The sequence below is a fragment of the Chiloscyllium punctatum genome, chromosome 5, assembly GCF_047496795.1.
Source record: "Chiloscyllium punctatum isolate Juve2018m chromosome 5, sChiPun1.3, whole genome shotgun sequence".
Lineage (NCBI taxonomy): Eukaryota > Metazoa > Chordata > Chondrichthyes > Orectolobiformes > Hemiscylliidae > Chiloscyllium > Chiloscyllium punctatum.
Genome location: NC_092743.1, coordinates 124,905,650 through 124,919,241, shown reverse-complemented (window position 1 = coordinate 124,919,241; position 13,592 = coordinate 124,905,650).

Here is a 13,592-nt window from a genome sequence, read left to right as displayed (position 1 = left end):
TCCAGAGAGAAAGTAGATAGAGATGTACAGTACGGAAACAGAACCTTCAGTCCAACTCATCCCGCTGACCAGAAATCCTAAATTAATCTATTCCTATTTGCCAGAATTTGGCCCATTTCCCTCTTAGCCCTTCCTAGAACATAGAACATAGAACATAGAACATAGAACAATACAGCCCAGAACAGGCCCTTCGGCCCACGATGTTGTGCCGAACTTCTATCCTAGATTAAGCACCTATCCATGTACCTATCCAAATGCCGCTTAAAGGTCGCCAATGAATCTGACTCTACCACTCCCACGGGCAGCGCATTCCATGCCCCCACCACTCTCTGGGTAAAGAACCCACCCCTGACATCTCCCCTATACCTTCCACCCTTCACCTTAAATTTATGTCCCCTTGTAACACTCTGTTGTACCCGGGGAAAAAGTTTCTGACTGTCTACTCTATCTATTCCTCTGATCATCTTATTAACCTCTATCAAGTCACCCCTCATTCTTCGCTGTTCCAACGAGAAAAGGCCGAGAACTCTCAACCTATCCTCGTACGACCTACTCTCCATTCCAGGCAACATCCTGGTAAATCTTCTCTGCACCCTCTCCAAAGCTTCCACATCTTTCCTGAAGTGAGGCGACCAGAACTGCACACAGTACTCCAAATGTGGCCTAACCAAAGTCCTGTACAGCTGCAACATCACTTCACGACTCTTGAATTCAATCCCTCTGCTAATGAACGATAATACTCCATAGGCCTTCTTACAAACTCTATCCACCTGAGTGGCAACCTTCAAAGATCTATGTACATAGACCCCAAGATCCCTCTGTTCCTCCATCTGACCAAGAACCCTACCATTAACCCTGTATTCCGCATTCTTATTTGTTCTTCCAAAATGGACAACCTCATACTTGGCAGGGTTGAACTCCATCTGCCACTCCTCAGCCCAGCTCTGCATCATATCTAAGTCCCTCTGCAGCCGACAACAGCCCTCCTCACTGTCCACAACTCCACCTATCTTTGTATCATCTGCAAATTTACTGACCCACCCTTCGACTCCCTCATCTAAGTCATTAATAAAAATTACAAACAGCAGAGGACCCAGAACTGATCCCTGCGGAACTCCACTTGTAACTGGACTCCATGCTGAATATTTACCATCTACCACCACTCTCTGACTTCGACCGGTTAGCCAGTTTTCTATCCAATTGGCCAAATTTCCCTCTATCCCATGCCTCCTGACTTTCCGCATAAGCCTACCATGGGGAACCTTATCAAATGCCTTACTAAAATCCATGTACACTACATCCACTGCTCTACCCTCATCCACATGCTTGGTCACCTCCTCGAAGAATTCAATAAGACTTGTAAGGCAAGACCTACCCTTCACAAATCCGTGCTGGCTGTCCCTAATCAAGCAGTGTCTTTCCAGATACTCGTAAATCCTATCCCTCAGTACCCTTTCCATTACTTTGCCTACCACAGAAGTAAGACTAACTGGCCTGTAATTCCCGGGGTTATCCCTATTCCCTTTTTTGAACAGGGGCACAACATTCGCTACTCTCCAGTCCCCTGGTACCACCCCCGTTGCCAGTGAACACGAGAAGATCATTGCCAACGGTACTGCAATTTCCTCTCTTGCTTCCCACATAATCCTAGGATATATCCCGTCAGGCCCGGGGGACTTGTCTATCCTCAAGTTGTTCAAAATGTCCAACACATCTTCCTTCCTAACAGGTATCTCTTCTAGCTTATCAGTCCGTTTCACACTCTCCTCTTCAACAATACGGTCCCTCTCGTTCGTAAATACTGAAGAGAAGTACTTGTTCAAGACCTCTCCTATCTCTTCCGACTCAATACGCAGTCTCCCACCACTGTCCTTGATCGGACCTACCCTCGTTCTCGTCATTCTCAGGTTTCTCACATACGCATAGAATGCCTTGGGGTTATCCTTGATCCTATCCGCCAAGGATTTTTCATGCCCTCTCTTAGCTCTCCTAATCCCTTTCTTCAGGTCCCTTCTGGCTATCCTGTATCCCTCCACTGCTCTGTCTGAAGCTTGTTTCCTCAACCTTATGTAAGCCTCCTTCTTCCTCTTTACTAGACATTCAACCTCCCTCGTCAACCAAGGCTCCCTCACACGACCATTTCTTTCCTGCCTGATCGGTACATACATATCAAGGACACGTCGTATCTGCTCCTTGAAAAAGTCCCACATTTCCACCACATCCTTCCCTGACAGCCTATGCTCCCAACGTATGCTCCTCAAATCCTGTCTTACAGCATCGTAATTTCCCTTCCCCCAATTGTAAAAACTTCCTTGTTGTGCACACCTATCTCTCTCCATAACCAAGGTGAAAGTCACAGAATTGTGGCCACCATCACCAAAATGTTCACCCACTAACAAGCCCACCACTTGTCCCGGTTCATTACCGAGTACCAAATCCAATATGGCCTCCCCTCTGGTTGGACAATCTACATACTGCGTTAGAAAAGCTTCCTGGACACACTGCACAAACACCGCCCCATCCAATCTACTTGATCTAAAGAGCTTCCAATCAATATTTGGGAAGTTGAAGTCGCCCATGACTACGACCCTGTGGCTTCTGCACCTTTCCAAAATCTGTTTCCCAATCTGTTTCTCCACATCTCTGCTGCTATTGGGGGGCCTATAATAAACACCCAACAAGGTGACTGCACCTTTCCTATTTCTGACTTCAGCCCATACTACCTCCAGAGGCAGATCCCCCTCAAACTTCCTTTCTGCAGCCGTTATACCATTTCTAATTAGCAATGCCACCCCCCCTCCTTTTTTACCACCCTCCCTAATCTTACTGAAACATCTGTAACCAGGAACCTCCAACAGCCATTCCTGTCCCTCATCTATCCATGTTTCCGTGATGGCCACAACATCGTAGTCCCAGGTACCGATCTACGCCTTAAGTTCACCCACCTTATTTCTGATACTCCTTGCATTGAAGTATACGCACTTGAGCCCATCTCTGTGTCCGCAAGTAGTCCCTGTCAGTGCTACCTTCTCCACAGCCTCCCTACAGTCTTGGACATCCTGACACACAGCTAGCTTACTTGCTGGACTACAAGTCCGGATCCCATCCCCCTGCCAAATTAGTTTAGACCCCCCCGAAGAGTGCTAGCAAACCTACCCCCCAGGATATTGGTGCCCTTCTGGTTCAGGTGCAACCCGTCCTGTTTATACAGATCCCACCTTCCCCAGAATGCAGTCCAATTGTCCAAATATCTGAAGCCCTCCCTCCTACACCATCCTTGCAGCCACGTGTTCAACTGCACTCTCTCCCTATTCTTTGCCTCTCTGTCACGTGGCACCGGCAACAACCCAGAGATGACGACTCTGTCTGTCCTAGCTTTTAGCTTCCAGCCTAACTCCTTGAGCTCTTGAATGACCTCCCCACCCCTCTTCTTACCTATGTCGTTGGTGCCAATGTGTACCACGACTTCTGGCTGCACACCCTCCCCCTTAAGGATTCTGAAGACACGGTCCGAGATGTCTCGGACCCTAGCACCCGGGAGGCAACAAACCATCCGAGAGTCTCGCCCATGTCCACAGAACCGCCTGTCCGTCCCTTCCTATTCATATACCATCCAGATGCCTTTTAACTATTGTTATTGTACCAGCCTCCACTACTTCTCTGGGCAGTTTATTCCATACACACACTACCTCTGCATAAGGAGGTTGTCCCTTAGATTTTATTTAATCTATCCCCTCCCTCTCTCGTTTTGGACTCCTCTATCCTGGGAAAAGACCTTGGCTATTAATCCTGTCCATGCCCCTCATGATTTTATAAACTTCTATAAGGTCACCCCTGAGCCTCTGACATTGCAAAAACACAGTTCCAGTCTACTTAGCCTCTGCCTAAAGCTCAAACCCTTTAACCCTGGCAAATTCCTTGTCAATCTTTTCTGAATCCTTTCAAGTTACACTATATTCTCCATATAGCAGGGAGACCAGAATTGAATGCAGTATTCCAAAAATGGGTTAACCAAGTCCTGCACAAGTGCAACATGACTGCCCAATCCTATGGTCAATGCACTGACCAATAAAGGCAAGCATACTGACTGCCTTCTTCACTATCCTACCTACATTCAACAATGAACCTGCACTTCAAGGTCTATTTGTTCGGAAACATTCCCCAGGACCTCACCATTAAGTATTTACTTCTTGTCCTGATTTGCCTTGTGCTGAGTATTTTCAACAAAGAAGTCACAGTTCACTGCTGGCTGCAAAGTGACTCCATGTTGCTCAGTACAAAACAGCATCTCAAGGCACGATTCATATTACATTAATTTCACTGACTGCCCCACGTACGAATAGTTAATATGTAGCAAGCACCCTATTTTGGGCTGTCCTGTGCTGGGAATGAGAGTAAGGGAGTGAAGGGTTACAACCAAATTGTTGACTTCTCCATTTCCTGATGCTGCCTGGCTTGCTGCGTCCTTCCAGCCTCCTGCTTGTCTACCTAAGGGAGAGACTGAGCTAAATCAAAGTGAATGGCATGGCTGTTAGTACTGGTGCAGGTGACTGAAACCTGGTGAAGTGTCCCAGATGATTGAGCAGGCAGCACTGATGTCATACAGGATAATGATGTAGAGTGGTTCAGAGGGAAAGAGAGCAACTGAGGAGAGACACTGAAGGCAATCCTAAGAATGGTTGAGCATACTCTTTGACAGGAGATGGGTGCAACAGCAGATATTGAGTGAGTATGACAGAGTAGAAAGGACAACATAGCACTTGTGTTGATGGAGTGGAAAAGGTAATTGGCTTTCTTGTGGGCCTGCCAGTCATTCTTCTGGACTGTAGAGATAGCATAGATTTAGAGTCACAGAGTCATAGAGATAAACAGCATTGAAACAGACCCTTCGGTCCAACCCGTCCATGCTGACCAGATATCCCAACCCAACCTAGTCCCACCTGCCAGCACCTGGCACATATCGCTCCAAACCCTTCCTATTCATATACCCATCCAGATGCCTTTTAAATGTTGCAATTGTACCAGCCTCCACCACTTCCTCAGGCAGTTCATTCCATACACGTACCACCCTCTGTGTGAAAACATTGCCCCTTAGGTCCCTTTTATATCTTTCCCCTCTCACTCTAAACCTATGGCCTCTAGTTCTGGACTCCCCGATACCAGGGAAGAGACTCTGTCTGTTTATTCTATCTATGTCCCTCATAATTTTGTAAACCCCTATAAGGTCACTCCTCAGCCTCCGACTCTCCAGGGAAAACAGCCCCAGCCTGTTCAGCTTCTCCTTAGACCTCAAATCCTCCAACCCTGGCAACATCCTTGTAAATCTTTTCTGAACCCTTTCAAGTTTCACAACATCTTTCCAATAGGAAGGAGACCAGAATTGCAAGCAATATTCCAACAGTGGCCTAACAAATGTCCTGCACAGCCGCAACATGACCTCCCAACTCCTGTACTCAATACTCTGGCCAATAAAGGAAAACATACCAAACAGCTTCTTCACTCTCCTATCTACCTGTGACTCCACTTTCAAGGAGCCATGAACCTGCACTCCAAGGTCTCTTTGTTCAGCAACACTCTCCAGGACCTTACCATTAAGTGTATAAGTCCTGCTAAGATTTGTTTTCCCAAAATGCAACACCTTGCATTTATCTAAATTAAACTTCATCTGCCACTTTTCGGCCCATTGGCCCATTTGATCAAGATCCTGTTGTAATCAGAGGTAACCTTCTTTGCTATCCACTACACCTCCAATTTTGGTGTCATCTGCAAACTTATTAACTCTTATGCTTGCATCCAAATCATTTATGTAAATGACAAAAAGTAGAGGACCCAGCACCGATCCTTGTGGTACTCCACTGGTCACAGTTGAACGCCTTACTGAAGTCCACTTGATCACATCTACTGCTCTGCCCTCATCAATCCTCTTCATTATTTTTTCTAAAAAAAACTCAATCAAGTTTGTGAGACATGATTTCCCATACACAAAGCCATGTTGACTATCCCTAATCAGTCCTTGCCTTTCCAAATACATGTACATCCTGTGCCTCAGGATTCCCTCCAACAACTTGCCCACCGCCGATATCAGGCTCAGTGATCTATAGTTCCCTGGCTTGTCCTTACTACCCTTCTTAAAGAATGGCACCATGTTTGCCAACCTCCAGTCTTCTGGCGCCTCACCTGTGACTATCAATGACACAAATATCTCAGCAAGAGGCCCAGCAATCACTTCCCTAGCTTACCACAGAGTTCTAGGGTACACCTGATCAGGTCCTGGTGATTTATTCAGCTTTATGCGTTTCAAGACGTTCAACACTTCTTCCTCTATAATATGGACATTTTGCAAGATGTCACTACTTCCCTACATTCTATATCTTCCATATCCTTTTCCATAGTAAACACTGATGCAAAATACTCATTTAATATCTCCCCCATTTTCAGTGACTTCACACAAAGGCCACCTTGCTGATCTTTGAGGGGACCTATTCTCTCCCCAGTTATCCTTTTGTCCTTAATGTATTTGTAAAAACCCTTTGAATTCTCCTTAACCCTACTTACCAAAGCTATTTCATTTCCCCTTTTTGCCCTCCTGATTTTCCTCTTAAGTATACTCCTACTGCCTTTATGCTCTTCTAAAGATTCACTCGACCTATTCTGCCTATACCTTACATATGCTTTCTTTTCTTAACCAAACCCTCAATTTCTTTAGTCATCCAGCATTCCCTATACCTACCGGCCTTTCCTTTCACCCTAACAGGAATATACATCCTCTGGATTCCATTGTCTCATTTCTGAAGGCTTCCCATTTTCCAGCCATCTCTTTACCTGCGAACATCTGCCCGCAATCAACTTTTGAAAGTTCTTGCCTAATACCGTCAAAATTGGCCTTTCTCCAATTTAGAAATTCAACTTGTAGATCTGGTCTATCCTTTTCCATCACTATTTTAAATCTAATAGAATTATGGTTGATGGCCTCAAAGTGCTCCCCCACCGAACCTCAGTCACCTGCCCTGTCTTATTTCCCAAGAGTAGATTAAGTTTTGCACCTTCTCTAGAAGGTACATCCACATACTGAATCAGAAAATGTCTTGTACCCACTTAACAAATTCCTCTCCATCTAAACCCTGAACACTGTGGCAGTCCCAGTCTTTGAGTGGTGACCTTAGATCAGTCTGCCAGTGTCTGGTCTTTTAGCTTCCTCTGTAGGTCCCCCAGGAAGATAGTACAACGCAGTACCACAAACAGTGGTCTTTAAGCGGATAGGAGAAAGTGAGGACTGCAGATGCTGGAGATCAGAGCTTAAAAATGTGTTGCTAGAAAAGTGCAGCAGGTCAGGCAGCATCAAAGGAGAGGAGAATCGACGTTTTGGGCATACAGGAATCCTGAAGAAGGGCTTATGCCTGAAATGTCGATTCTCCTGTTCCTTTGATGCTGCCTGACCTGCTGCGCTTTTTCAGCAACACATTTTTAAGTCTTTAAGCGGATAACCATGAGTTCTTCCAGGAATAGCACATGGTAAAATGGGGCTGGAACTGGATGATGGAGAAACCACTTTGGAGGGATAGGTTATTAATGAGGTCAGTTTATTAAAATACGGTGAGACATCTCACTGAGCCTTGTGACTAGAAAACCCCAAAATACCTGACCAAACTGACAATTGGCTCAGAAAAGTATCATTCAGCACATTATTCCTTTTAAAAAATTTACAGACAGTCTTACTATTTGCTTTTTATCCCTTTCCAACTAGCTTCCTCTCATATTCTAAATCTCCCAGCTCATTAGATTTTAGTAAGTCTTTGTTCATTTCCAGCATATGTCCTGTCATTAATTCCTTAGTCAGCCATGTTGGTCTATCCTTCTCATAGAATATTTCTTTCTTAAAGGGATATATTTTTACTTAAAGTTTTGAAAATCTCCTTAAGTATCTGCCCCTGCTTGTCTACTTTCCAACCTTTTAACCTATTTTCCTATTTACCTTCAGCTACACAGCCTTCATTCATTTATAATGGCCTTTTCTTTCATTTATGACACTAGTCTTACAGCCACACATCTCACAATCAAATTGACATTTTATAATTTTATTGTTATTGTTGCTGAGAGGCTTCTTTGCTATGTTACTAATTATTCTATTCACACTGTGCATCATTGAACATAAAATAACCTGCTCCCTGAATGAACAGCTCTATGAAATTGTCCCAAGTATGAACTTACCTCCAATTGTTACCTTTGTCAGTCTAATTCATCCAATCTATTTGAAGATTATTATCACTCAAGATTAGTATCACTCATAGGCCAGCCTCTGTCAGACCTATCATTAATCCCAGAAGTTATTTTCTACCTTTAGTTCTTATACCTTACATGGTTATTTTGGGGTTTTTTTTGTATCTTAGATGATTTTTTAAAATTTGGATGAGTGCAACTTTTTATATTTTTCACTGTACTCCTGAACGTCTGTACATGAGTACATGTGACAATAAAACTTAATTCTAATGAAACCTAATTATAATTATTTTTTTTGTTGTCTCTATCCAGTCAGAATTTACATTTTTAGCTTCTAATCTAAGATAAACTTTCAGTGTTATGTTAATGTCATCCTTAATTAACAAAGCTACATACCTCCACACAGCAAGCATCATTTCCTGGCTTCATTTACTTTTGAATTATCAAGCAGTTTATCAAGTCACACATTTGTATCAATATTTGCCATATCAATTAATTCAATTTATCCAGAATACTGATGCTGAGTACATTCACATACAGAGCTTTTAATAGTGTTGTTTTACACATTTGCAAATTCTGGCCTTATCTGCTGCTGCACTTTTAGGTTTTTATGCTCTCTCCCTTCTTGCCTATTCTCTTTACCCATATTGCCACCCTACTGTGTTTTGCCTTGTCCTTTTTCTTTAATTTACCACATCTCCTTTCATTCAATTCCATCCATTTTGTACTACTCAACTGAAAAATCTCTTCACCATTCAAGTTCCACATAGCTCCACTAAATCCTCCCATCCATCCCTCAAACTATTGACTCACTTTTTTTTCTTTATTTGTTCATAGGATGAGGGTATCTCTGGCTAGGACAGCATTTATTGCCCATCCCTAATTGCCGAGATGGGCAGGTAAGAGTCAACCATACTGTTTTGGGTCTGGAGTCACATGTAGGCCAGACTAGGTAAGGGTGGCAGTTTCCTTCCCTAAAGGACATTTGTAAACCAAGTGGGTTTTTCCGACAATCGACATGGATTCAGAATCATCATTTGACTCTTCATTCAATTTTTTTATTGAATTCAAATTCCATCATTTGCCATAGTGGGATTCAAACATGGAACATTGGTTCTCAGAACATTATCTGGGACTCTGGATTAATAGTCCAATGAAAGTAGCACTAGGCCATCACCTCCCTGTGACAATGCTGCTCCTTTAACAAGGTTAGGTTGTTCTTGGGTTTGTTTCAGAGGGCTAAGGCAGAGATTCCATTTTGTCTACTTTTATCTCCTTGAAGGTCTTAAGTTAAAAAAAACACACTTGTACAATGAAAGGGGAGTGGCCAGTTCTCCCAGCTCAGCTTTTCTCTGGTATCGTTTGGTTTGATTTTTAGTAGTCTGGCTGTTCAAAGCTGCTGGTCAGTTGTAAGCTGGGAATCCAAAAGAAACAGCTCCATGGAAGAAGGTGTTCCATGCTGAATCTCTCTGCCTTCTCTCTCTCTCTCTCTCTCCTGTAAGACCCTGTGTTTGATTTTACTTTTTTTGCCAAGGGGTATTTATGGGAATCATAGAGTCATAGAGATGTGCAGCAAAGAAACAGACTTTTCGGTCCAACTTGTCCACACCAGATATCCCAACCCAATCTAGTCCCACCTGCCAGCACCCGGCCCACATCCCTCCAAACCCTTCCTATTCATATACCCATCCAGCTACCTCCAGCCTCCACCACTTCCTCTAGCAGCTCATTCCATACACGTATCACCCTCTGTGTGAAAACATTGCTCAGTAGGTCTCTTTTATATCTTTCCCCTCTCACCCTAAACCTATGCCTTCTAGTTCTGGACTCCCCCACCCCAGGGAAAAGACTTTGCCTACTCACCCTATTCATGCCCCTCATAATTTTGTAAACCTCTATAAGGTCACCCCTCAGCCTCTGATGCTCCAGGGAAAATAGCCCCAGCCTGTTCAGCCTCTCCCTATAGCTCAAATCCTCCAACCCTGGCAACATCCTTGTGGCATGGTGGCTCAATGGTTAGCACTGCTGCCTCACAGCACCAGGGTCCCAGGTTTGATTCCAGCCTTGGGTGACTGTCTGTGTGGAGTTTGCACATTCTCCCTGTGTCTGCATGGGCTTCCTCCCACAGGCCAGGTGAATTGGCCATGCTAAATTGCCTATAGTGTTAGGGAATCGTTGCAGGAATTTGGAACAATATTATTAAGTTGGGTTTTTGGATGGGTTAAGTTATTCTGTATTCGGCTCTCTTTTGTTTATGTTTCATTCAATATTCTGTTTATAAACCAAAAGGTTTTCACCAGCTGAATCACTTCTGGAATACCCACTCTATACCTGCTCAAAACAACTAGAGAGGTTAATGCCTGGGCTACCTTGAAATGTTTCTGAGTGGTCTGGTCTGGTCCATAACGTATCTCCATACATCACAAATATACATTCATATACAATCCATCTTGCAGACACACTACACCTCTTTGCACTGCAATGCACACAGAGAAAAAAAAAACTCCTTACACAGACACTGACATTTTCCTCCCACTCTCCTCCCCGCAAAATATCATCCACCCATCCTAGTACACAACATGAATGTAATTTGCAATGATAACCTAATCACATATGTAAATGAAATGGTTTCCAGGATGACAGGTCTTATGTGGACCACATTAAACTTAACTTTCTCAATTAAATAAAGACAAAATTTCAACCTAGGTTTCTCATTTTGAATGTGGAATGGGTATGGTGAGAGGATGGTTGCGGTCACCGGTGGTGGGCCAACAACCAATTTTGTACTTATTTTACTGCAGCTTGCTCAGTACCTGATGTGACGGAAGGGAAATTGATGGGGAACATGAAGACAAACATGTTCATGGGTTATATTTTGATATTCTTTCCCTGATTCATATTTGCTTTAAAGTAACTGCATAAATCTCAAGTTAAAAATCACACAACAACCAGGTTATAGTCCAACAGGTTGAATTGGAAGTACACTAGCTTTCGGAGCACCGCTCCTTCATCAGGCTGTCCACAACCAACTGATGAAGGAGCGATGCTCCGAAAGCTACTGTGCTTCTAATTAAACCTGTTGGACTATAACTTGCTGTTGTGTGATTTTTTAACTTTGTACACCACAGTCCAGCACCGGCATCTCCAATTCATGCATAAATCTAGTTCAGGCAGTTTTCTTTAGATTAGATTCCCTACAATGTGGAAACAGGCCCTTCGGCCCAACAAGCCCACACAACCCTCCAAAGAGTAACTTACCCAGACCCATTCCCTCTAACAAATGCACCTAACATAATTGGCAATTGATCTAACCTGCACATCTTTGAACTGTGGGAGGAAACTGGAGCACCCAGAGGAAACCCACGCAGACACGGGTAAAACGTGCAAACTCCACACAGACACTCGCCGAGGGCTGGAATTGACCCCGGCAGCGGTGCTAACCACTGAGCTACCGTGCCACCCCTGTGAATAAATGCACTTGATTATTGTGGACCACTTTAGGAATTCTCAACTGCCCATATGTATTCAGCTGCAAGTGCTTTTGGAGTGAAATATCAAATCAAAATTGGCAGGAATTCTTTTCTTTGCCTGCCATGTTAATGGAATCCTTAAGTAAAGAAATACATTTGGGAAATTAGAACAATACAGTAGAGGCAGGAACAGTAAAAAGTATACAATTGTAAGAATAAAAAAATGTTGAACATGTCCAACGTTTGAGAAATGAAACAGACTACGGTAGCATTTTGGAGGAATGTCCTTCATTGGGATCAGCTGAAGGACTGAAGATGGATGAGAACAATGACAATATGAATTTGCACAGTGCCTTTACACTAAAGGCATTCCCCATGATCAGAACCAAACAAAAACTGATACTGAGCAAAGAACAATATATTAGGAGACAAGTGAAAGAAGTATGATCACTTACAATGTTACAACCGTTTTGTGTCCAGTCTTGTAAGCATTTGTTAAATTCTCAAACTGATGGGAATTTATCTCACATTAGTTGAATTATTATTCCAGATCTTTGGACTGCTTTTCCAACATTGCAATTACCATATCAGCATTGTAACCCAGGTCCCAGTCTTACATGAAATTTTAAAAGTTACAATGAGGAAGGAAATAGCTGGAGAAGTGGAAGAAAACCCATCAGTAAAAACATTGGATAACGGAAATCTTCACAGGTCTGGTCGCATCTGTGGAGACACAAATATAGTTCGCATTTTTGGTCTATCTTACATTTAATTCAGCAACTATTTAAAGGACAGAAATGCAAGCTTGTCTATTGTGAAAAAAGGCGCATTTTGTCAAAGCTCTTTGTAGTGCATTTATTAGTTTGCAAGAATTACCAATGTAAAAGATAAATGACATTGACATAATAAGACAGAAGGATTTAGTGCTGGTGTGATGGGGGCGCTATGGCTTAGTTGGTGAAAGCGCCTGCCTAGTAAACTTGAGATCCTGGATTCACATCCCAATGGTGCCCGTTCATTGTATCGAAGGGTCATTGTTTCCACTTCTTAAAGGGGCAGCATGGTAGCTCAGTGGTTAGAACTGTTGCTTCGCAGTGCTATGGACCCGGGCAATTGACTGTGGGGAGTTTGCACATACTGTCCGTGTCTGCGTGGGTTTCCTCTGGGTGCTCTGGTTTCTTCCCATGTTCCAAAGATGTGCAGGTTAGTTGGATTGGCTATGCTAAGACTGCCCATAGTGTTCAGGAATGGGTTAGGTGTATTAGACTGTAGAGCAGTAATGGAAGGGGTCTGAGTGGGTTACTCTTAGGGGGGTCAGTGTGGATTTGTTGGGCTGACGGACCTATTTTCATCCTGTAGGGATTCTAATTCTAGGTAAGTAAACCATATGCTCAAAGACTGGGAGATAGTATCAAGAAACATAACCCTTTGGTTATTCAAATATGTAGAGTACTAGCCATACCCAATCAACTCATCCTTACTAAACTCACAATACAGGATCTGATGTTAGGTGTGATTCTATACTTGGATAGGTTTTGCTAAATAATCACAAGTATTGTGTATAATCGTGCTGGCATGTTCATGGTTCATTTCTCAGCCAAAACCTTGACAAATCAGAGACAATTTGCTTGGTTTAAAATTTAAGCAATGCCTCAGAATTAAATGTCAATCAGCATTAACTGTTTTATCCTCCATTGAAATGCCTCTTCCAATCATGGTTCACTTACCAACCAATCACCATGTTTCTCTCATTCAGTATAAATGCTGTTTTCCATTTACACTGGTGATTCTTGAGAATTGTTCTGATGAGTGCAAGTGAAATGCTTTGATAAAATCTGTCTTTATTCAGCAATATTCAGTTCTGTTACCACCTAATAACTGTTAAAATGCAACTTGGGGTAATAG